General features: G+C 36.2%; 1 long non-coding RNA gene across 1 annotated transcript in view; it reads right to left on the bottom strand.

Moving 5' to 3' along the window:
• Window positions 1–1410: 1410 nt before the first annotated feature.
• The window catches only part of LOC130544502 (uncharacterized), a 575127-nt gene continuing 549671 nt past the window's right edge, over window positions 1411–26866 (bottom strand). The window contains exon 4 of the long non-coding RNA XR_008960817.1: window positions 1411–1455. This is a non-coding gene — a long non-coding RNA (uncharacterized LOC130544502). The remainder of the gene's footprint in view (window positions 1456–26866) is intronic.

The following is a 26866-nucleotide window of genomic DNA, read 5'->3' as shown; positions in this document are numbered from 1 at the left end:
AAAACACTCTAAAGGAATTTATTAACACCAAGGTTATAAAAATTAAAAGAATAAAAAGATTAATATGAAATGAGTCACAAATGCAGATTATTGCCATGAACAGGATATAAGATTCAAAGAATATGGCATTAAGAAACTGTGAGATGATTTGAAAAACAATTAATGGACATAAAAGATAGAGAAAAATGGAAGAGGCCCCATTAAAGGAGATAATGACTGAGTAGATTCAGAATGGCTGAAAAACATCTATTCTCGAGTTCAGGAAGGCCAATAAATCTAAAGTGTGATATAAAAAAAAAAAAATTGTACCGGGGCACCTGGGTGGCTCAGTGGGTTAAGCATCTGACTTCAGGTCAGGTCATGATCTCAGGGTCCTGGTATCATGCCCTGTGTTGGGCTCCCCACTCAGTGGGGAGTCTGCTTGTCCTTCTTCTCTTGCTCTCTTTCTCTCAAATAAATAAAATATTTTTTTAAAAAAAACTGTATCTAGACACATCATAACTAGCTTCAGACCACGAAAGATCAAGAGAAGATTTTAAAAGTAGCCAAGGAAAAATAGCACATTACACACCCCGGTATGGCAATGAGGGAGACATCGACTTTCCACTAATAGAATCCAGAAAACAATGGGATAAAATCTTAAATAGTGTCAGAAAAATTACTGACAATCTAGACTCACCCTCCAGGGATATTAATTTTCTAGAATGAGAGCAAAATGCAAATATTTTCAGACCAAAAAAAAAAAAAAAAAAGAAAATAACCTGAATTTCGTTCACTAAAGGAAAATCTAAAGAACATACTTCAAGCAGAGAAATAAAGTTCTGATAAGAAGGGACGGTGCAAAATAAGTGATAAATACGTGAGTAAATATGACATAATATTAATTTATAATACAATAATAATAATTTCAACTTTTAAAGTAATAGAGCAAAAATACATACAACGTTTAACACAAAAATCTGGATGACTCATGAGAATTAAAATATTCAAATATACTTGTTTTCTGGGAGGGAGTTAAAGATACTAACATGCCTGTGTGTGTGCCCATGTATGTGTGTATACACACTCTGGAAGATACCTTAATAGTATTAGTTGTATTAGGATATTTTAATTTTGTTCTATGATCTGTTTTTTCTTCAAGTAGCAATATATTTCCAAGTTTAAATCAAAACATCAAGCTGCATGCTTTGATAAACTCAGAAATTTCCAATAAACATCCTCTCGGGTTTACTGTGAAAGTAGTAGTATTGAAAAAACAAATTGCTTAAAATTAATGAGCAAATATCTTCAATTTAGGCATGAGTAGCTACCCAAAATGATTTGACTTTATGAAATATCTTTGACAATATATATATGATTTGTACTCCTCTGAATTCTACTGTGAATGACAGATACCCAATCTCACCTTAAGAAAGCAGCTGTCATAATCTGTCCTGTACAGAAAATGTTGATACACTGGAAAAAAGAAAGTCCAGTATTACTAATACAATCCTCCAGTTTATTATTAGTAAAAATAAAATAAAAAATATTCTAGACAATTTGCTATTTCCCATGCAGTTTCATTATGTTCATATTTATTAAATTTTCCAAACTGACAGAAAATACACATATTTTAACATTTCATATATGTATATCATAGAATATCCCTTTATATTAAGTAAAATTATTTTAAAAAATCATCAAATGTTTGAAGTATATATTATATAATATAAAGATACATACATTTATTTATCTTTTAACATTATTCTTGATTTTTTTTTCACGGTAGTAAATAAATTAGTTATATTTTATAATATTCCATTTAAGCAGAGGATTATTTGCCCTTTGGAAGTAACTTCAGTCCATATTACCTAGCGTTCCTTCACCTAAAAAGTACACAGGCTAGCTTGTTACAAACGTCTATGTTACTGATTTTCCCATCATATATAAAGACTTACAACATTCAAGAGATTGTTTCTGCTACAAAATTATAAATTCATTGCCTGGAACACAGATTACTACAGCAAGTCTGCCAGGCCACGTAACAAGGATATTCAGAAGAAAACTATAAGAAAATGAGTACATGGAGAAAAGTCTCTAAAGATAATTGTCTTTAAAGTCACATGGGTATTCTTTGAGCAAAGATAATTTGAGGAATAAATGTGTTGTTATTTTGCATTACTTTTTTTGACTATACTTAAAAGTACTATTTATATTTAAAAAAAATCAGTGCTTCTATTTAGATACTTCCAAGGAGACAGTAATGTTATTTTCTGGAGTTTGAAAATTCTTATGCTCTTAAAGCATAAGTTTCTCTGTCTCCCCTGATATCTCCATCAGCTTTCTCCACCTCTATTTAGATGTGCTGTGGTCAGCTGCTGTGGTCAACACCCTCACCCTCACTGGGATTTCTGTAAGTTTTCCTCCATTTTTAATTCTGTAGCTTCCAAATATGGCAAGACTAGCTGCGATTGGAGATTGATCTTTTAAAATGGTAGTAGTCTTCTTGAGATTCTTATTTGAAATAAACTCATTTCTCAATACGGAAGTATTGCCCCTCAATTGTTAGGGCTGGGCAGAAAGAAGGTAGTATTTAAAGAGCCTCACTCTAGATTCCAAGAAATTTGGTCTGCAGAAGGCTATAATAACAGTATGTCGAATTCTAGCAAGCATTTGGTTCTTGGCTACAGCAGTGCATTTAGACTATGGACTTTATGTTTTTAAACTTATGGATGGAACACATTGATGGAGGGAGTCCAGACACTAGAAGTGGTAATCAGATGATAAGGCAATCATGAAAGAGCTGTACTGGTTTTAGAATTTTATAACATCCTTCAAGACCAGGATGTCTGATAATGTCTTCGAATGAACTATGCCTTCTGACTGTCCACTTACTGTGATATGACCTTATATTTCAAGATAGGTTTTAACAGACCTAATTTTTTTTACAGTAAGTTGATGAATTTTCTGAAAGGCTGATTAACATTGGAATGTGCTGGTTTATCCTTGTATGCATATCACCAACTGGAAACTTAAACATACACTAAAAGTGCAAGATCTGGGCTCATTAGTGGCTTATACAGATTACATTTGGCTGGTAATTGCTTATATATACTGAGGTGTACCTGTACATGAAACAAGATATTCAATTAGGTGAAAGGTAATTAAGCAAAGATAATTTTCTCTGATTGTATTAAGTCATACATTTTCTTTTTATAAATACTATTTTGACATAAAAATAAGATTGTTATTATAAGAATTTATCCTATTTGATAGTTAATATACTAGGTGGCATTTTCAGTTAACTTAAATTATAATATATATGATTTAGTTGTATTTACTTCCATTTTGGGGTAATTATCTTCTTTCTGAAGCATTATTATGAACAATAGCTAATTTTATATACTTCTGTTCTTTAATGTAATTAAATATTTTGAATCATGTTACAAATCATTATGTTAGCAAAGAAATTTCAAAGAATTAAAAAAATAGTTGATGGAATCATTTTATTATTTTCAACAATTTCCAATATCCAAGCTTCAAATATTCAAATATTTAATATTATAGATATTTAAATATACAATATATAAGTATGCAATTATAAATATATAATTATTCAGGTTGTCCTAATAATGATAAATTTCTATCATCTTTAAATTTTGTAAATGCAAACTTTGTTTCTGTGTAAAGTGAAAACATATGTTGGAAAAATCTCAAGGTAATGCTAATTGACTAAGCATTGTACAAAGAGATAGTAACCCTAAAAACAATAGAAATTTATAATGGTAACGGAAGGATAACAAAATCTCGGCAGATGAAAAATATCTGTACGTTGACTATATTCTGAAAAATACAAAGTCCTTTGTTAATGATATCTATTTGAATACACATTCAACACATCCCTTATTTCTGGATCAATAAATTACTTCAGTCGCATACATATCAGGTATTACTATACTGTATGTTAAATAATGATAATAAACATGTACTTTTAGTATTATTCCCAAGCAATTGTCTTCATGAGCACGGGAGCAGCTTCAAAATCAAATCAACCGCACTACCTCCTTCAGTGAAATTTACAGCAGATAAGGAACACAAAACATGAGAGAAAACGAAAGACAGAAAAATTACCTTTCTCAAAAAAATCTGTGCTCATCTGAATCTTAAATCATGTATTCTTTTCCCTTCATATCATTCTTGATGGGGTTCTTACAGAAAAAAAAAAATGGGTTAAAGTGACTGAGCTTCCCTGTCAAGAGAAACCTATGGTCAGGGATATATCGAATTCCCAAAGCTTTCATCATTAATATTTTATGAGTCTCACTGATCTGTCCTATCTAGAAGAAAAATTTATCTTTCATTTGTGCAAGCACTGCCTGCCGAGTAATAGATTTCGTCCCTCTAACCCGCTAAGCCGGGTGGCAAAATGCAAACGGCAGCAAAGGTAGGAGGAAGCAAAGTGTTCGCTTTATTTCTTTACTCGAGTCTGGCTGCACTTTCCCGGACTTGCAGAGTCAGCCAAGCAAAGGGAAAGATCTTTGGGAACTACAAAGAGTTGTCAGCGCTGGGCCAGCATACTTTGGCCGGCACAGGTGAAAGCCCACGTGTTTAAGCTGACTTCTAAAGGAAATGATTAGTTACTGTGTCTTTTTTGTTGTTATCGTAACTTAAACGTTTACAAGAAAGTTTGGTGCCTACAACATTGGGAATTCATTTGCCCAATCGTGAAAATTGCCTCCCTTATAGATGAGATGACCAAATGGCAAACTGATGATCTTTGAGCACTTTGAACTGAAAGGCGGCATGTTTTGCCTCTTGGTCGGCTGTGGCTTGCCTCAGCTGAGCTAAGGATGCCGGGAAGGCTCATCCATGACAGTGGAGCTGAGTACTTCCTGGGCTGTCTGCATCTACAGAAAAGTAAAACAGAGAAGGAAGGTCCAGGACACCCTGTCACAGTTAAAAACACATTGGGTATCTGCCTGTTAGGTCCACTTAGATCACAGGGTCATCTGGATTCACAGGAAGTGAGTATGGTTCTCTCATGGGGTTGAAAAGATAATTTCTAAAGAAATGCATTTAGTGTAAAATTGGGAGAAAAAACAAACAAGCAAGCAAACAAACAAAAATCTCCTGTTTTTTTTTTTTTTTAAAGATTTTATTTATTTATTCGACAGAGAGAGGGACAGCCAGCGAGAGAGGGAACACAAGCAGGGGTAGTGGGAGAGGAAGAAGCAGGCTCATAGCGGAAGAGCCTGATGTGGGGCTCGATCCCAGAACGCTGGGATCACGCCCTGAGCCGAAGGCAAACGCCCAACCTCTGTGCCACCCAGGCGCCCCCAAAATCTCCTGGTTTTGAATGAGTATTTTCCTTTGCTCAAAAATATAGAATTCAAAACTACATGAAACAACTGTGTTTCTTTTCTTCAGAGCTCTTACCTCAATTTCTAATTACGTATTAACTAGTATGATTATTTAACATCTTTTTGATCTCTTAGAATAAAAATCAGACCCTGCTCATTTTGGTGCACAATGGTATCCCCAGTGTCTTGTACACTGTTGGCAGGCAATAGGTGTTCAGTAAGTTTTTGTTAAAAGATTTGCATATTTTTCATTTTCATCAGTGCCTACTAGCATGTCTTACATAATAATCCTCAGTAATGTTTTCGGCGAGAGTAATGATTTATTCAAACTGCAGCCACAGATTATAAATTTACATAAAGTGCTATGTTAGAAATAAGTTGATACTAATTAGTTCAAGATTAATTTCTGGGGCTCAAAGAATTGACCATCTAGTTGAGGGATAAAGTATATGCATAAAAATTATATAAAATGTGAATTATTAGAGACAAAAACATATTGGGTATAATTATAAATAGGTATCAGGTACACAGAAATGAAGGACATTCTTTTTTTTAAGATTTTTAAAAATTTATTTATTTGAGAGAGAGAGCATGAGCAGGGGGGAGGGGCAGAAGGAGAGGGAGAGCAGACTCCCCGCTGAGCAGGGAGCCCAATGTGGGACTAGATCCCAGGACCATAGGATCATAACCTGAGTTGAAGGTAGACACTCAACGGACTGAGCCACCCAGGCACCCCATGAAGGGACATTCCTGATAAAGAAAACTATATGAGTAAATACATTGGAATCAAAAGGATATAAACCACAAATCATAAAAGGTGTTATTAGGGATGATACAGCTTAGAATGACCAACAAGAGAATAACACCCTTGTCTTAAGAGCCTACTTCTCTCATTGGTTTGTTTAGTTTTTATAGTAGGAACACACACGATTCCCATGAACTGAAAGGATTTATATTCAACACTCACACTAATATAATATTGCCAGACCTATATGAGAATGTTTCTTTCTCAAACTCCAGCTGGTATCTTGTTTTTATTTGACCTCTCCTTGCGATTTAAACATCTTTTGATATCTTTATTCTCTCTTCTCTAAATATCAGTTCTTTTCTCATTCCCCTTTTCCCCAATTTGTTTGCCCAACTCCTTGGCATCCTCATCCAGACTCTACCAATGGAAGTGGAGTAGAGTAAGTTTTAGAGAAATCAAAATAAAAAAGTGTGCTTGAAATAATTTTAAAGGGAAAAAATTATTTGTTGAAACTACTGGTAGAACAAATCTATTGATGGGTAACAACTAGTCACAATTTTACCCAGCTAGAGAGTATCTACAAACGACTTTTGAATAATTTTAACTAATTTAGTACTCGGTTAAGTCTTTGTTTTGCCAATAACTCATCAGCCATAAGCTATAGCCATCTTAGTTAAATTTGATGTCCGTTTGTAAAAACAAATTATTTTAACAAAAAAATATGCAGTATGCAGTATGTGAAATGAATAATCTATTTAAAACAGTAATATAACAACTAAAAGTTAAATAACCAAATACAAGATGCTGATTGGGAAAATTTTCTGGACTTCCTTGACTTTAAAATCAAAGTAGTTTTCTTTAAAGCTAATATCATATTAATTAAATTTATATCATTTATATATATATAAAAGATTGTTCTTTATACTCCCTAGACTTGAAAATCTCTGAACTTGATGATTCCATAATAATATATCTCTGAAACTACGTAAACTCTTTCACTAATTGTTTTTGCTCATATCCATAAAGATTATTTTGTGGCTTTTGTGTAGATATAAGTCATCGGTAATTTCCACATTCTTCTTTTTCTATTCAAAACATCAATCATCTAGATTTAGTTTTTAAATCTATTCACTTTTTTTCTTTGCAATTTCTATTACCTGCATTAATGCATGGCTTTTTATTCTTAAGGGTCATATTTTACTAAGCTTTTTTTGTTTTTTGTTTTTTGTTGTTCATTTGTTTGCTTGTTGATTCCTTTTTCTTGGTTTTTTTTTTTTTTTTAAATCATTTCTCAATAGCTACACTTCATTCAAAGATCAGTGGAACTTTTTAAACGTTAGAAAGAAGTTTGAAAACTGGGGACTTGGCTAGGCATATTCCCCCTATTGATTTTTTTTCGTCTATCAGCCTTAAAGCATTTAAAGTTTGAATTAAAAAAAAAATTACAAGACAATGTGGACATTCATAGTCTTTTCATTACTACTGAAAAACCTGGAATGTTAAATTCACAAATTACAAAGAGGAACCATATAGTCAAGCCCAGGAGAAGGGCACGGAGTTCATTGTGGAGCCTGGGTGGAGAGAGGGGGAGTAACATCTGAAACTACTGTTTTGTGACACAATGGCATATAACAATGACCTTGAAGAAAGGTCATGAATTACGGGCAGACATTTCCTGCATTTTCTCGTTATAATTTTGGGAGCTTTCTTTTCTACTCCAAGCATCCAGGCTCCGAGTAATACTCCACTTCTCACACTAGCTACCCTTTTGGCTTTTCAGTATATCCCTATTTAAGTGATGTCTATTGTCCCTTCAGGCCAATTAGATAAGTGAAAGTGGTAGCCTATTGCCAAAATAAAGTCTGAAAATGCAAATCTGGTCAGATCGCTCTTGACTTGGATCCCTTTATTAGTTTCTCATTGTCTATTTGGTTAAATAAATTTCTTAGCTACATATTTTACTCCCACCAAGAAGTCCATGCCTCAGCCACATTGAAATATCTATCTGCCATTTTCAAACACATTTCATGTGAACTTCTTCGTGCTTCAGTGCTTTTGAACATATATTCCATTTTCCTAGACAAAACTCTGATCAAGTGCCACTCTGTTAGAAGGTCTGTAAGTCCTGCAGTGATGCTGGTCACTCTCTTCTTGAGACTACAATGAAAGGAGTTTGCATCTTACTGCAGACTTTCTGTGAATGTCTATCTTCCTAATGCTGTGAACTCAAGGGCAGAAATCATATCATTTATATGTTTGGAACATCATAGACATTCAATAATTGCCAAGTGAAAAATGTAATGAATTAATATGGCATTCTCTCACTAATTGGAGCTATTCAAAAAAACATTTTAAGGCAATAAAGATTTTTCCAGCAGACACAATTTTGAATTCTATGCACTGCTATTTGAGGAAGTATTTTTGATTTGGCAATTCTTTCTGGACATTTTAAATAATAGATTGCTATAGATTTACTTAAATGTAAGGACTTCTGAAATCTAGATTTTAACCTACATTGCCTCACTTTGCTTAGTTGTTAACTAAACCTTTGCTTAGATTTTTTTTATAAGAGAAAAGAAGCTGTAAATGAAAATATACATTTAAAGAACAGTGAGTATTTTTATATCTATATATTTTAGCCATTAATAGGATTTTGGGATCTAAATTATCCCCCAGTTGTAATATTCCTTCAAAATAATTGACACATAAATGCTATAATAAATCTGCTAGAAAAACAGTATAATCACGCTAAAAAGCCCTATCCAAAAGATGAAAGCTCCCTCTCTGACCATTCCTTTTAGTGGTTTGTGTAAATAGTATAAGTCCCTCCAAAATCTGAAAAATTTTTGTTTCATGCCCAATAAAATGTTCAAATTCTTCTCATAACCTCTTTCAGTAAGAAAAATAAACTTCGTGGTCTACTCATAATGAGAAATATTTTCCCCAGTAGTTTACATAATATTCAATTATACTTCACTTTTTTTACAACTCAATTATTCTTTAAATTTTATACTGTCTTAATTCTGTAAAATGTTTTATTTATTTATTTATTTTAAAGATTTTATTTATTTATTTGACATTGAGAGGAAGACAGCCAGCGAGAGAGGGAACACAAGCAGGGGGAGTGGGAGAGGAGGAAGCAGGCTCCCAGCAGAGCAGGGAGCCCGATGCAGGGCTTGATCCCGGAAACCTGGAATCACGCCCTGAGCCCAAGGCAGATGCTTAACGACTGAGCCACCCAGGTGCCCCTGTAAAATGTTTTAAGTATATTATTGTCTGGGTGTAAGATAGAGGTCAGTTTCTTTTTTTCATATTTGGCTGTCGGGTTTTTCTACACAGTTTATTGAAGAAACTGTCCTTTCTCCCTTGTGTATTCTCAGATCCTTTGTCATGAATTAATTGATCATATATGCATGGGTTTATTTCTGGAATCTATTCTGTTCCATTAACCTGTCTATATTTATGCCAATACCATAGTGTTTTAATTATTATACCTTTGTATTCAAGTTTGAAATCAGAGAGCATGAAGCCTCTAGCTTTGTTCTTCTTTCTCAGGATTGGTTTGGCTATTCAGGGTTGTTTGTAGTTTCATGCAAATTTTAGGATTATTTGTCCTACTTCTTTGGAAAATGCCATTGGAATTTTGATAAGGATTGCACTGAATCTGTAGATTGCTTTGCTATATGGACATTTTGACAATATTGATTCTTCCAATCCATGAGCATGGAATACTTTCCATTTATTTGTGTCTTCTTCAATTTCTTTTATCACTGTCTTATTGTTTTCAGTGTACAGGTCTTTAATCTCCTTGGTTAAATTTGTGCCTAGATATTTTATTCTTTTTTAAAAGAAGATTTTATTTACTTAAAGAGAAAGAGAGCACAGGCCGGGGTGGGGTGGGAGGGGCAGAGCGAGAGGGAGAGAGTGATCTCAGGCAGACTCTGCACTGAGCATGGAGCCCCATGCAGGGCTTGATTTCACGACCCTGAAATCATGACCTGAGCTGAAATCAAGAGTCTTGTGCTAAACTGACTGAGCCACCAGAGTGCCTGGATATTGTATTCTTTTTGATGCAAGTGTAGATGATATTGTTTTCTCTACTTCTCCCTCTGAGAGCTCATTATTAGTGCTTATAAACACAGGAGATTTTTGTGTACTGATTTTGTATCATGCAACTTTACTGAATTTGGAGTTTTTTGATGGAGTCTTTAGGGTTTTCTACATACAACAGTATGTTATCTGCATTTTAGTAACAGTTTTACCTCTTTCTTTCCAATTTGGATGCCTTTTATTTATTTTTATTCCCTAATTCCTCTGGCTAGAACTTCCAATACTTTGTTAAAGTGGGCATCCCTGTCTTCTTCCTCATCTTAGAGGAAATGCTTCCAACTTTTTACCATTGACTACAATGTTAGTTGTGTATCAACAACTTTTATTTTCAACAACTTTTAATATTATCTTTATTATCTTTCATATTAGAAAGGAGACCACATGAAATTTGGTAACTTCCCCAAAGCAACATAAAATATACCTTTTTAGGTTTGATTTAAAATTACTTCATGATATATAATGTAGAAAAATGTCTCTCTGACATTTTCTATGTAGTCTCACCACGATTTTAATAAAAATGCAAGAGTTCATTCAACTCTAACAAAACATGCTTAAGCATAAAAGTTAAAATATTTTATCTTTTAGATGTAAAAACATATTTTGTTTTCAAGTTTTTCCTTCACATTCTTTCCAATTTCAACTTTATTAATGAACAGTCTTAAGTTTACACAAAGCATTTACAAATATATCCACACTTTCTAGGAACACTATTTGATTTAACAGTAACACTGCACACAAACATTTTATTCAATTCATATGCTACCGCGTTCCATTTTCCTGGAAGAATGAACATCTCCTGATGTTCACATAGCCCTTTCTTTGTGGTCTGTTCATCTCTTTGTTCACATGTTTGTTCATCCCCTTTGTTGATCTCTTCTCCCTTCAGAAGCAACCATAATCTTCTTGAGGAGCTGGGTTGAGACAGGCTTTCCAGTTTCCATTCTGCAGGTTGGAAACACCTGTCTCCCTTGTTCTCTTGTGAGAGGTAGATAGTCCATTCCACCTCATCCCTCCCTCCTAAAAGATACATCTATGCTGTACGGAGCAAACATAGGAAATTTAAAGCCTCAATCTGATGTGGTCTGTAGAGTTGATAAAGGCTACTCTACCTAGTCTGTGGTAATCATAAATGTTTACTTTTTTTTTTTTTGACACAAAGCCACAGTGTGAAACTTCAATTTAAACTGATTACATGAACTAAAATTGGAAGGGTCTATGTCCTTGGTTCTTGCTTCTCTCACTTGTCCGTCTCTGTGTATTATGAGCCCCAGTACAGCAGCCCCTGACAGGACTTGAAAATTTATCATCTCACACTGGCTACTTTACGATGCAGATCAGTACACTGAAACTGACCAGGGAAGTTGGAGCTGGAGGCCTTACACAGAATGAAACAGAAATAAAGCAAGAAGCAAGAGAATGGATACATGCCTTCTTTGTTCTCAAAGAAGGTGGAGAGGGAAACATGCAAATATGATTTGAATAATTTAATTACATATAAAATGAAATGAGGCCTACAGTTTCAGTTTTTCCAAAAGAAGCAGAGATCTCTGGATATGACAGACCTATTTCTGGCTCAAGGCCTCCCCATCAGGTTTTTGATACACAGAGGCAAGCCTCTTGACAGATTGACCTCTTTTAAGTCATTTCACTAAGAGAATAAATAATTGCTTTTCCATTATAGCAGTTTTCAAAAGGTTCCATGTCTTTTCATCTATTTCTTTAAACAAATAAAAGAGTACTTAGGTAAAGTTCAAGCAACTTTCACAATTATAAATTGTAAAGAAACAGAAATGGCCTATAAAGTTCAAAATCTATCCAGTTGCTCAACTACTCATGCAAAATGCCCATTATAGTTTGTGCATTGTTGGTTGTTTAATGACATCTTAATACCATACTCATACAACCTAGAGAGTCCAATAAAGTGGAAATAGTTCATTCATATAATTGTAATAAATCACCATTAAAGATAAAGTTCTATCCTAAGAATTAAAATTCTATCAAGTTTTGAATTAGGCAAATGTATGATCTCCTAATTCATAGTTGTTAAAGTAAAAGAAAGAGAATGCAAAATGATTTAAGAAAAGATATGTGACAGGCCGATTTGTGGCTCAAGTCCTCTCCATCAGATTTTGATACACAGAAGGAAGCCTTTAGACAGATTGACCTCTCTTAAGTTAAGAGATAAGCATTTCTTGCTCAGATTCTGGATCTTCAGAATATTTATTTGAAGAATTCAGCCCAAAAAGGACTCACTTTTTCTTTCAGAGAAGTGGCTTTAGAAGTGAAATCCTGGGTTTGGAAAGATGACAAGGAAACCTCTTGGAGGACAGACATTTCTCAATGCTACTAGGGAATGGGGTTGCCAAAGAAAGTCTTTCTGTAGAAAGTAATGGAGCAGGGAGAGAAGTACTTCATAAGCTTCCTGGAGGAAGATTGAGGAAGGAAGCGTGTCCTCCTCTCATTAATTTCCCCCACTGTACGATTCCTATATGGGCCTCCAACTTGGTAAGCGGATAGAGGAAGAAAGGAGGGTCAGCTGTTTTACTTTCAAGTAAAGAGACAGATGGTGAAGACGTAAATTGCCAAAAAGCATCTTGTTGAGTGTTCAGCTAGTCTATTCCATAATATTGTTGCCTCAGCCATCATTTTGTGTGGCCAACGACTGCGAAGGACTTGATCTGACACTAGCTTCTCCAGTAAGGCATGACCTTACTGACGAAGGCAAGATAACAGCTTGCATAGTCACAAGCAAATGTAAGTTCCTGCTATGATACCCCAACAGTCCTTGTGATAGAGTCACCTGCACCTTCCAAGGATTTTCCTCCTTGTGCACCACTTTGATAAGACCCCCGCAAAGCTTACCAAAACTCCACTCTTTTTGTTTGAATTGACAAATTCGGCTTTAGCCCAGGAACCCCAAAGTATTCTACCCACAAACCCTACTAAAGGCATGGTCCCCTGGTCCTGCTGCACCCTCTGCACCCTTTCTTGACTTCCATTGTGGCCCCTAGTGGTATACTGTGTATCTTCTCCAGGACCTCTGAGTAATAAACTTCTTTACTTCAGTTCCTTTTTGGTCTTTTGTTGAACCCCAGCTGGTCACTTGACGCCCCAGGGCTCTACTTCACAAATGAAAATTTAACAAAGGTGTACTACATCTCTAAAGATTCTTTCCACTGGATTCCATTTTAAAGGATACTGGGCCATCTGTTCTATTGACAGAAGGCATGTAATAGATTATGAGTCCTGCTGGTCATGGTTGATGATCAGAGGCAAAAAAAGGAGTGAAGTTTCTTGCCATGCAGAGCAAGAGCAGGAGCAGAAGTGGAAGTGCCAATTGGTTAACAGAGAACACAGATCCTGGATCTACAAGTCCTTTCCACTGGACACGTCCCCTACTAACTCAGAGGATTCCCTGGTCCTCTAGGGCTTTTGCCAAATGACAAACATTGTGTTACCTCTCTGAAATTGAAATGTAACATCCACTTCAGTTAATTTTGGTCTGCTATGTGTGATCTTTTCCTTAAGTCCTTGAAATTTTTCAGACCAGCCTGTGCTATCAACCACATATCATATATTTTCTTATCAGGGGCAATGATGCAGATTTTTAAGGAGCAAATTTTTTTCTTTTTTTAAGCTTTGGTACAATATTTTTTTGTAGGTATTCTACTCTTCAAGGTTATGGTTCATATTTCTGCTTTGCAACATTATTTTTTTTAAAGATTTTATTTATTTATTCAACAGAGATAGAGACAGCCAGCAAGAGAGGGAACACAAGCAGGAGGAGTGGGAGAGGAAGAAGCAGGCTCATAGCGGAGGAGCCTGATGTGGGGCTCGATCCCATAACGCCGGGATCACGCCCTGAGCCGAAGGCAGACGCTTAACTGCTGTGCCACCCAGGCGCCCCTGCTTTGCAACATTATTATTCCTCTTTCCAAACTATTTCTTTCCTCTACAATTAGTTTCCTGGGAGAACAGATTTTTTTTTTATTGTTGTTAATTAGTTTGTTTTTTCAGTTCTTAATACAGTTTAGTCATTAAGATTCTGATGAAGCTTTTGAACCTCGCTTTCAATTTCTGCATTTTCTGACTCCAAGGATTCATTCTCATTTTGCAGTTTTGAAATAAGGCATAACTTGTTTTATCTTCTCCAGTATTTACTGGAGGCATAACTTGTTTTATCTTCTCCAGTAAATACACACACACACACACACACACACACACACACACACACACACGGAGAGAGAAGAGGCCTGCTTTTCCCTCTGTCTGTCTGTGAGGGCCTGAGCCAATCTAATCTGTAGTTGAGGTGGGTGTCTGTGTTTTATGGGTTATAGAAGCAATCTTTTTACTATCCCAGCTTTCCGTGCCTCTGAAGATCTTTCTCCACTTGGCTGCCATGCCCCCAAGGCAGCTGTAATAATGCAAAGATGAAAGGCCTGTCGGCCATGGGGTAAGGTTCTCTTCGTTCTTTTCTCCTGCCCCATGCACTTGGTAGAGCCCCTCTGTGAATGCTACAGAATTGCTTTGTGATGGAGGCTCTCCTTTGGAGACTCCTTGGAATTCTAACCATCACTCCAAACCACAAGACCATTAATAACTCGTTAACAATTACGCTGATTTCTCCTTGTTCCTGTCTAAAGCAGATTGCTTCCTTCCACTGCAGTGCCCTTAAGGATAAAAACAGTCATGGGATTTTTTTATTCCGGGAAGGGTTCATCTTTTCCTGGAATTTGGCTACTTAGTTTTGTGTCTTTAGTTCTCTGAGGAGTTAAAGATATGATTTTGTCGCTTATCTTGTTTATTCTCAAGTATTCTTTTAATGAACATCTCCCCACAAAACTCTTCTCTGTCTCCTGATTAGGACAACCCTCTCTATGAAGATATTGGTTCAAGTCAAAGTTGAGATAGTACAGATTTACTTCTCAAATACTGAATCCACCAGCAATGCTGTTCCTTTCACAAGTGACTGGGTCATTAATAGCACTCCAAACTAGAAAATCATCAAAGTATATGCATGAGTTTTAGATTTTGCTTATTTTTCTGAAACTTATTACCTGTACTAGCAAAGTCTCCAATACTAACATTCCACATATAACATGGCACTGAAGATGATATGAATAGTGTAGACCATGGGAGGTTGAGCAAACAAATCTATATAATATTCTCATTCTCAGTTAATGTCTATTCTATCCTTTCACTCCTCCAGGCCAATTAGAGTCATTCTTAACTCTTTCATACAACGTATATCCAATTCACCAGGAAATCTTATAAGCCCCACCCTTAATATGCATCCATAATTTAACCATGGCTCACTAAAGCTATGGTTATGACTTTGGTGCAAGTTACCATGATTTCCTACATAGGTTTAACTAATAATATGGTTTTAACTCACCTCCATTCTTTCAATCCTGCAACCTTGCTTCACTGCCTACCCCCAAACTATTCTAGTTAGACTAGATCAACCTCATTAAAATGAAAATCAGCCAATCTATTGCTTTACATGAATCATTATAATATTTTCTCACTCTTTTGAGATAAATATCAGTTACAATGGTCTAAAAGGCCCTCACTGATCTGACGCCTTCCTTGACCTCATCCTCTCTTCCTTGCCTCTTCTTTCAGGCGCAGCCACACTACCTTCTTTGCTGTTCTGTGCATATTTGTCTGTGAGGTTTCTGAGGTAGAAACTCTGCACTGGATGTTCCAGTTTTCTCTTTGAAATATCCTCTCTTAAATATCCATATGGCTCTAACACCAACCCTCCCTCAAGTCACTGTTCAAATATAACCATCTCAAAAAAGTCTATCCTAACCATTAAACGGCCAGTTCCTCTCCCTAAATGGGCATTCTCATACCCTTCAAGTCCCATTCTATTTTTCTTTATTACCATTTATCACCTTCTAATATACTATATAATTATTTTTTATTTGTCCTCTTTAACTAGATTGCAAACTTTATAAGAATAGGATTTTTTTCCTTCTCTGATGGTTTGCAAGTACCTGGCAAATAATAAATATAATAAATATTTGTTGAGAGAATGAATCAACATGAGGGAAAAAACTAGTCAACCAATCTTTTCCTTTTGAATAGATTCAATCAAGATAATTACCAACATGTGTTTTTTTCCCCTAAATTTCACTTTGGTATAAGTTGATAGTTTGTAGTGAAATTTCCCTTAATAATCTTTATTTGCACAGATGGCAATTGTTTTTAAGAGTTATAACTCTGTCTGTATCTTTTCATATAAGCTGAGATTTCAAGCTGTATTTATCACTAAAGATGTTTTTAGAGAAATAATAAAATATTACTAGAACACACAGAAGTATAGTTGTCAGGACACACCTACAGTGCTTACCTTCTACCAGGTCTGTAAACAATCAGATTCAGGATCATGTTTTGTGCTGAGTTCTTTTTTTTTTTTTTTAAAGATTTTATTTATTTATTTGAGAGAGAGAGCACAAACAGGTAGAGGGGCAGAGGGAGAAACAGACTCCCCACTGAGCAGGGAGCCCAACTCAGGGCTCAATCCCAGGACTCTGGGATCATGACGTGAGCCGAAGGCAGATGCTTAATGGGCTGAGCCAACCAGGCACCCCTGTGCTGAGTTCCAATAATCAAGTTAATTAAAAAATTTTTTAAAAAATTGACCAAGAAATAAATTCATTATTTTGCCAAAACCCATGGGAAAACATGTACCTAATTTGCTTATTCAAGAGAATGCTGGTGTTTCTAAATAAGGATGAAATCAAGATAACCCACGTAGAATATTACCACTTACTCTAAACTGCATCTAAAGAAAAAGCTCACAGCTTGTGTAATAATACAGATAGACCCAAGGTAAAATTATAAAGTAATATTACTCTTATATGCAGTGGTAGGCAATGGAGCATATGACATGAAAAAGCACTAAGACAGTAGGAAAGTGCACTCAATCATATTGAATGCATCGTGAAAATACCACAGCAAGAAGCTTTCAACTTTTGTAGGTTAGGAAAGTATCAAGGCATCATGGGAATATGCAGACATGGGAAAAATATAGATCCAAAAGAAAGTCAAAGCTAAAAAAGACAATCTCTTTTAGAGGGAAAAATCAATAGGCGCTATAAAGCAAAATTCAGAGGCTCAAACAAGGCAGAAAACATTCATAGAGATAGCCCCAACTGTGTTTTGAGGAATAATACAGCTATGTAAATAATTTATAAAACATGCTTTACAGTTGGCTTATAACAGGATCATTTAGGCCATAAAATATTTATTAACTTTACTTCTGGTTATCAACAGTAGCATTAGTAGTTAACACTTATATAGCTCTCATGAGTGCTGCTGTGTTGTGCAGCTCTAGGGAGCACATCCTATTTACATGTCAATGATTTCTCTTAGCATCAGGTGATGTATTAGCAATGGCACTATGTGCCAGGGTGTTACATATGGTACTAATTCATTGAAGCTTCTCAATAACTGTATGAATTAGGGATTTTTTATCATTAACCTTATATTAATTTCTCTCCAGAGAAACAGCACCAACCAAAGATATACTATATTTATGTATACAGCTCTCTCTCTCTCTTTCTCTCCCCTCTCAATATATGTATCTCCCTGGCTCATGCAATTATGGAATTTTAGAATGTCCATGATCAGCCATCTGTAAACTGGAAGACCAAGAAAGCTGGTGGTGTAGTTTTACTCTGAGTCCAAAGGCCCAAGAGCCAGGAGAGCCAATGGTATAAATCCTGGTCTGAGTACACGAGAAGACTAATGTTCCAGCTCAAACTGTCAGGCAGAGTGAACAAATTCTCTGATTTTTGTTCTACCCAGGCCCTCAACAGATTGGATGAGGCCCACCCGCATTGGAAAGAGCAATCTGCTTTATTCACTCTACCTATTCATATGCTAATCTCATCTGGAAACAGTCTCATAGACACATCCAGGAATAATGTTTGGCTAAACATCTGGGCAGCTTGTGATTCTGTCAAGCTGACCCACAAAGTTAACCATCACATCTCCATTTTACAGATCTAATGACTAAAGAACAGGGTTAACTACATTGCACAAGTCAAATAGCTAATAAATATTTAGCCCAGATTTTGAGGCAGGGAATCTGTCTTCATGATCACTGTTTTTAACTAGGACACTATACTGTGTCTTCAAAACAAGACTTGCTGAATACCTTCAATCTTTTGGGCACTATTCTTAGTGCTTGGAAATAGCAATTAACATAAAAGCAAATCTCTTGCTCTCATGAGCTTTCATTTCTATGAGGGTATTCAGACAATAAGTAATAGCTAATGCATAGGGTGTTTATTTCATGGCAACTGTTGTTCAAAGCTCTTTATAAATATTAGCACATTCAGTCCTCACAACAGCTCTATGAAAGATTTGCCATTATAATCCCTCTTTTATAGACAATAGAACTGAGGAAAGATTTGCCATTATAATCCCTCTTTTATAGACAATAGAACTGAGGACAAAAGGATTAAGTGACTTGCCTAAAGTACAGAGCTAGTAAATGGTGTTTGCCTTACTCTTAGATACTTTACTACACTCTCAGTTTTATTGCAATAACCCAAGCACTCATGTTACTAAACTGATTTTTAAGAAAAGACTTTCTGAAGCAAAGACACTCAGAACTTTTCTAGAAATTCCTGCACCTCTTTTATTATCTGTTTTTCCTCCCTACAATACTTTTAAATATTCTAGGTCAGACCAACACATCTGTTCTTGTTGCTGTCCACAGGAAAGAGGAAGATAAAATGATATAATTATAAACAAGTAATACAAATTAAAGGGCCAAATATGTTTATGAGTGTACAAAATGTGACTCTACATATATTTATATCTGTGAGTCTTATGACTGATGGATAGGTAGAGACACACAGACAGCCATACATATTTATACATATGCATTCTCTCCTCGTTCTTGCTTCATATATTTTAAGCAACAAAGCAAAGGGAGGGTGGAAAGATGTTTGGATAGGTGAGTAGATAGATAGATGGATTGAGCAGATGGATACATAGGTAGGTAGGTAGATGAGTAGGGAGACTGAGAGGGAGAGAATTACATATACTAATTAATCAAATAAAAGAAATATTAACCGGGAGAGCTGAAATTGTACTGGGAAGAGAGAATACTGTGCCAATAAATTTATTCCCTTTTTTCTCATTTATCTACTTCCTTAGGTCCTTATCGAGGTAGTTTTCTTCTCTAGCTGAAGTTTCACATCATTAATACTATTATGGCATTGGAATATCGGAGAGGATGGGGAGTTACATTTCCATTCCTTTATGCAATGCATACTTCTAAACAAGTGCATATGAAAGGATAAAAAAAATCCAGCCAATTATTCAGTTTTTGAGGGCTCTGAAGAATCTTAAGAGATCCACATGGAGTACTCATATACTCAAACTGCAATGCTGACTTCTTTAAAAAAAAATTGGATTATTCCACAAAGTACAGACTCCAAGTGCTTGTTGATTATTACATACCATTCGGTAATGGACATGGAAAAACAAGTATTTTTAATAGGTACTTCCGTTAATGAAGTTCTTAAGATTTAGGTAAGTCTAGTTGATTAGAAAATGCATTTTCAGAAGCTGTTTTTTAGTGCATTGAGAGGTGCATTCAGAAACTGTCCGAATAAAACATTTGTTTAAATGAAAATTTAACAGATACTCCAGAGCTCCTATTTCTGTTACTGTTTCCATCTAAAACCATGAAGGGAAGAGATATCTTAGTTTTTGCAGCTTCTGAAGAATGTATACACCTATTCAGTTCACGCTTCCAAATCATATTTCATAGTGGAGGTCAGTGTAAATCTCCATCTTCATTCTAGAAATTATACAATTCAGTAGAAGACAACAGGTAATGTTCTTGGTAATGAACATTAGTTCTTTTAATTTTAATGTTTAATTTAGCATTTATTTTTTTAAAATATAAATCCTCTTACCTACTAACTTAATGACAAAGCACTCTAGATGAAATATCCATGCTCTTTTATTTTTCCCCTGCAGACTGAAGAGGACCCAAAGGAAGCTGAATGGGGTATTATCAATTCACTGGGTCTTCATCTGGTTGTCTTATTGTCCTTACTTTTTTACCCTGATTCTACCAACCTTGCTTTTGGCAAAATAGTAAGACATGATTTTTAACATTTCTCCAAAGGTTGCCTTCCTGAAAATGATTTCCCATCTGACATTAAGATTTCACACTGAACTACTAAGGGGACTATTTCTCAAACTTCTTTCCACCTCTACATATCTGAAAGATAGTATGTAATTCTCTCAGTAATAGGAGCAAAGCAAGGATTTTTTTAAAAGGTAAGCATCACATCCCCCACAGAGTGAGGTTTACAAAACCCTGAGAAAAATCCGACATACCACTTTATTACCACTTTTAAGTATAGGAGCTGTTTTTGGAATTTAAGCAAACACTTTCACTCATTCATATTTTTAGTAAATTATTCCTTTTCTAAATTAGTCTACAGGAGACCAGGATTCAGAAGCAAGACCCCATTAGATAGAAGGAGTTCAATAAGAAAAATAAAAGGGGAAAAACACTGATATTTGATGAAAGGGGAGATTCATGTCAATATTGTGTATGGCCAGGTAGAAAGCCCCAGCAGGCAGGAGTGGCATTTGTATATTAGGCATCCAGTCAAATCGTTGCATAGAGATGGCACTTGATAAATATTTTTTTTTCACATGAATGGGACTAGGATGGATTTACTCAAGGGAATAAAGGGACACAGAAAACAACCTTAGTAACTCTTGTAAATATGAAAACCTAAGAGATTATCTCTCCTACTGCTCCATTTAAGAATTTTGCCTAGTATCACTACTAACAAGGCATAGGTGAAGATATGATACTAGACTTGCTGAGAGTTCAGGTAGCAGTTTGAAATGCTCAACTATGAAAGCCAAAGAAAAAGGTCAAACTGTGACTAAAGAAAGGTACATGCAGCAATCTCCTCTTTAAACTACCTAAGGACATCCGGTGGTCATCATTAAATATCGCTCTATAGTACTGTCTTGCCTGATGGGAAGTTGTGGCTTAGAAGAAGGGTTAGAATATAAAGGCAGCAAGAAAAATGGGTATTTCCCTGGAAATTTACCTGAAAACTACAGTATGAGTGAACTACACACACACACACACACACACATTATCCATTTCCCCAGACATGTTATTGTGTGTGTATATATATATGTATATATGTTTTATATTGTATATATATAGTGTGTGTGTATATACATATATATATGAAAATATATGGAAAAACGGATAGTGTATCTATGTAAAATATATAAAGATTATATATATGTTAAAACTACAATCACATTTCTGTATCTGTAAACACTAGGAATGGGTAAACATTGAGAACAAAGTGAAATGGAGATCATTGAAATCAGGTTCACAGCTCTAAACTCTTTGTCACTCTGGGTATGTGATCACCGAATGGAATGGCCAAGTCATCAGCTTGCTTTCTCCCTCTCTCCCCACGATTTTTCCTTCTCTTCATTTTCCTTTTTTATTTTCTAGTTGATTTCCTACCCTATTCCCATAAAGAAGTCTCCGAAGCTCTTCCTTCCATGCTCTGTTACACTGGGCGGCCTTAGAAAAGAGCTCTAATGCTTGAGCCCTGGATAAGACTACTCCGCTAACGTTCCAGATGCTTCTTTACCTTGCCACACTGCCACGCCACTGTTTGAGCCCTGTTTTGGCAGGTGCTGTGCCGACCAGGCATCTCTCTTACTGCAGTGTAGGCTGCAATTCTCTACCCTCCACTCTCCGATCCTCCTAGCTGGACTTTTTTTTTGGTCTTTTTGCCACCTGCTATATCTAAATATTCTTTAGCTAAAAGCTACTGTTACTGCTTTGCCTTATCCAATCCAACTCCTTTTCTTTCATTGGGAAAGCAGTTATGCTCACTGTTATAGGTGATTTATTTGGGTTAGTTTACCCCCTAGCAACTGACTCAGGCTTTTATCACACACTTATGTTCTTGTTTACTTTCCTTTATGTTTTTGACTTTTCTATTTTATTTTGATTACCATGAAAAATAAGCAACATATTTTCATGTTGTAAATGATCAAATAGAACATTTAAAAATGTTTAGAAATATATGAAGTGCTATTAAAGCAGCAGGAGAAAGAGTTTAAAGGACTATCCCACCTGTCTATGGCTCAATCTGGTTGTAAAAACTTGTCAGTGAACATACACACACACAGACACACACAGACACACACACACACTTCAAATGTACGAGTTCAACTGGAATCAAGACATTGCAACCCGAATTTCATGTCTACTTCTGTAATAGTAGTAGGTGGTTGGAATTACATGTTTTACTCAAAATTAGTAGGTCTAAAGAAAAAGAAAAAGGTTTATTAACTAGGGGGAGAACATATTCAAATAAATATGGTGCCCCATAAAGCTAGCTTCCCAGTGAGAGTATGATTAAAAACACAATTATGGTTTTCCATTACTGTAAAAATGCTTGGGTAACAAAATTAAAGTATTTAATTTTTAAAATAGGCAAAATACTCTCAGCAAGGAACTATCTGTTTTTTTTTAAATTGTATGTGAAATCAAGGTTATAAATAGTATAGATGTTTTCTAGGCATTCAACTTGAGATAAAGAAAAAAAGTTAAAGGTGAATGATACTTAGTTGATGTGAGTAGAAATCACCCTTGTTTCTCTGCTATTCAAAGGAATGTGGACAGAGGGAGTGGGTGCTATAATATAATTTTAGTACTCCATGTTGGAGAAAATAGATGTAGTTATTGTGGGTAAGAAAGCAGGGATAATGAAATATGAATAGAAAATATTTGAAAACTTTCTAGATGATGGGTTATGTTCCAAAACCACATTCTAGTAACCTATAGACATTAAAGAACAATAATAAATTGGTTTTCATTGTTATTGATTTGTTGCCATGGTGACTTTTTACAATGATAGGAAGGCAGCATAGTCAAAGTGGTTTAAATTTTAGAGCCTGTGATCCAAATCAGGGATGAGTGGTCATTGGATAGAAATTACAGACCTTATTTTCATCTCCTATACATGCTATTTATTATAGTTTTACATTTATTTTGATAGCTGTTTTTTGCCCACAGAAATTTATAAATTCACCATGAATCCAGGTATCTGCAATATTCAAGAGCTGGCGTTCATCTAGCACAACTGATAGTACTGGGGAGCAATGGCTAATACAGCCCCTGAACACAGTATGGAGAATATTTGTTATAGGAATTAATGAAGTAGGGGTGACATCTCAGTAGTATTTTGCACTGTTGTCCCGGATGCAACTTTTCTGCATTGAGACCTTGCTCAATTGCTCAGTTACTGAAAGGGTCAGAGAGATCATGCCGATTTATAAAAGGAATGATTAAAAAAAAAAAAAGGGCTTGGGACAAACAAGGCCAACTATCTTGAAACATCCTCCTATTGTTCTAACATATAACATTGCTGAGTGTGACTGGCTCTAGGCTCTCATGGGACATAGTGCAGAGGGTTAGACATTTAAGATGCTTGCTTAAAATCTTTATTAAAAAAAAAAAGTCTACACTGTGAAGCCTCCATGTCACTGGAGAATAGACACATTATGTAGCTCATTACAGTTTGCAGAATGTACTGTCTAGGGACCCCTAGCCTAGTGGGAGCTCTTAGTAGCAGAATCCTTGGCAGGCATTTTTCTGCAGGGAAAGTATTTCCATCAGAAACACTGTGAGTCATGCATAGACACTTTATGAGAACCTCTTTCAGAGGTGTCAAGAAGAGGACTACAGCATAGTATAATCAAAAAGGCACTGGACTGAGAACCAGACAGTACTTCTAATTCTGGCCAGGCCATTAAACCATCCACGTACGTGCAAGCTGGCCTCAATTTCCTTATCTGCAAAATGAGGACTTCAGACTAAACCGTCTCCAAGGTCTTTTCACCTCTGAAATCTTATGATTCTTTTCAGCATTATTATATGTCTTTATTTTCCCAGAGGGATGATTCCCGTGACTAACTGGAAATAAAGCAAAAGCTTTTACTGAAAAAGGAATTGGTAGGCAACTATTCATTTGTCTTATGATATTTCTTCAGAGACATTCTGGAGCATATCTTTTGTCAAATATGAGATTTTCTAAAAAGAGATTTAGTACTAACATGTATCAACTGTAGTTAGGAATCTTCTGAAAAAAGAAAAAACCAGCACAATCGTAAATGGTAAATTGTAAGTTTCAGTACAAAATTATCAAAAGAAAAGTTTATTGTAAGCACCAATTATACATGATATGAAATACATTTATTTTTATTTTTTATTTTAGAGTGAGAATGAGTGAGTGGGGAGGGACAAGGGGAGAGGGAGAGAGAGAACCTTAAGCAGGGTCCACACCCAATGTAGAGCCAGATGTGGGGCTCGATCTCATGACCCTGAGATCATGACCTGAAATGAAATCAATGGTTGAATTAGGTGCTTAACCGACTGAGCCACCCAGGTACCCCGATATGAAATATATTTAAAACTCTTCTCCCTCCACAAAATGCCTTTACTTGGGGTTTGTTCATTATAAAAAAACTAATGGTGGGGGGGGGGGAGAAATGAGAGGGCATTTACAAACCCAAAATAAATTTAAATCTTTTAATAGCAAAATAATTCTAACATATTCTATCAATTTTACTCTCCTGGTATTTGCATTTTAACGTGCCATAGACTAAATGTTTGTGCCCTCTTGAAATTTACATCTTGAAATGTAATCCCTAACGTGAAGATATTTGGAGGTGGGGGCTTTGGGAGACAATTGAGTCATGAGAATGGAGCCCTCATGGATAAGATTAGTGCCTGCCCCCCAAAAGATACTCCTAGAGAGCTTCCTTGCCCCTTCTTTTTTTTTTTTTTTTAAGATTTTATTTATTTATTTGTCAGAGAGACAGAGAGAGCACAAACAGGGGGAGCAGCAGGCAGGGGGTGAAGCAGGCTCCCTGCTGAGCAAGGAGCCCAATGTGGGGCTCCATTCCAGGACCCTGGGATCGTGACCTGAGCTGAAGGCAGAGGCTTAACTGATCGAGCCACCCAGGCTCCCCTTCCTTGCCCCTTCTGCCACGTGAGAACAATGAGAAGATGGCCTTCTATGAACCAGGAAGCGGGCTTCACTGGTCAGTGAATCTGCTGGCACTTTGATCTTCGATCCCCAACCTCCAGAGAAATAAATGTCTGTTGCTTAAACCACCTAGTCTATGGTTTTTTGTTATAGTCTCCCGAGCAGACTGAGACATAAATTGGTACCAGGAAGTAGAATAACAAAAACCTAAAAGTGTGGAAGCGGCTTTTAAGTATGTAATAAGTAGAGTCTGAAAGAGTTTTGAGGTACATGTTAGAAAAAGCCTATGTTGCTGTAATGGACCTTTAAAGGTGATATCAGTGAGAAAACTCAGGAAGAGAAGGGAGAACAGAAGAGAAAACCTCCATCTTCTTACAGAACAGCTATATGGTTGGGAACAGAACACTGAAGTCTCAGAGGGAAATGACGAATGTGTTACTGGAAACTGGAGGAAAGGCAATCCTTTTTATAAAGTGGCAAAGAATTTGGCTGAATTATATTTGTGACCTAGTGTTTTGTGTGAGGTAGAACTTGTGATCAATGGCATTGCATATTTAAGGAAATTTCTAAGCAAAATATTGAAGAAGTGGCTTGGTATGTCATGACTGTTTAGGGTAAAATTTGAGAAGAAAGAAATGACTTAAAATGCAATTATTAATCACAAAGAAGTAGAATTTAAATATTTGGACAATCCATAGATCTCCATATCTTTGGTGCCAGTTATTGAATGTTTATTGAGTTCCTTTGTTGGTATCATGTTTCCCTGACACCGTGATCCCCGCAGCCATAGGTGTTTCTGCATTTGAAGAAGCAGTCACTCCTTCAAGACTTTATGGACTGATTTCAGTAAGGAAAGACTTCACCTGAGGATGGGGGTACCCTGGACTGTGCTGTGAACCCAGGTTCAGTGGTGTGGGGTGCCACGTACAGGGGTGTGTGGCAACTCCTAGTCTGAGGGGTATGGTGTCTCCTTGGATCAGCCAAATGGGGTCCATGATACCACAAATACATGACCCTTGGCAGAGAGAGCTATTGGAGGGTCTACAGGGGCAGATCAGGCTACTTTAATATTTTGCTTAGAGATTATTAAATCAACAAACACCTTCCTTAGAAGTGGAGTTTTAAAAATATTTTCCTGAGAATTAGCAATCCAATGGCAGGTTGGGGAGAGGAAGAACAATGAAAATTTTATTTGAAAAACCCCAACAAGCCCAGTGTAACACAGACATGTGTGCATTTCCTGTTTGAGTGATTCCACACCCAGTTTAAATCTACAGCTGTGTCCACATGTCACAGTGCCATTGCCTCTGGGACACAGGTATCCGTGACTCCTGTCCCTGGCCTGCACTGCTGTGCTTGAGCCCAGACTAGTGCACACCTGGCAGACAGCACAGGCCCCTGCAACTGTTCACATCTGACCCCAGCATGTACCACTACAGATACCCCTGCCACCATGCGTGTTCCTGCAGCCAGTTCCTGGCATCAAGTAGGTACACACCACTGGCTTCAGCCACTAATGCCATCTGCCCTGCTCCCTTGCCACTGAACCTGGAGGTCCAAGTGAGGACCCTGCAGCCTTT

The sequence above is a fragment of the Ursus arctos genome, unplaced genomic scaffold (assembly GCF_023065955.2).
Source record: "Ursus arctos isolate Adak ecotype North America unplaced genomic scaffold, UrsArc2.0 scaffold_21, whole genome shotgun sequence".
NCBI lineage: Eukaryota > Metazoa > Chordata > Mammalia > Carnivora > Ursidae > Ursus > Ursus arctos.
This window is presented reverse-complemented; position numbering and strand designations above follow the sequence as displayed.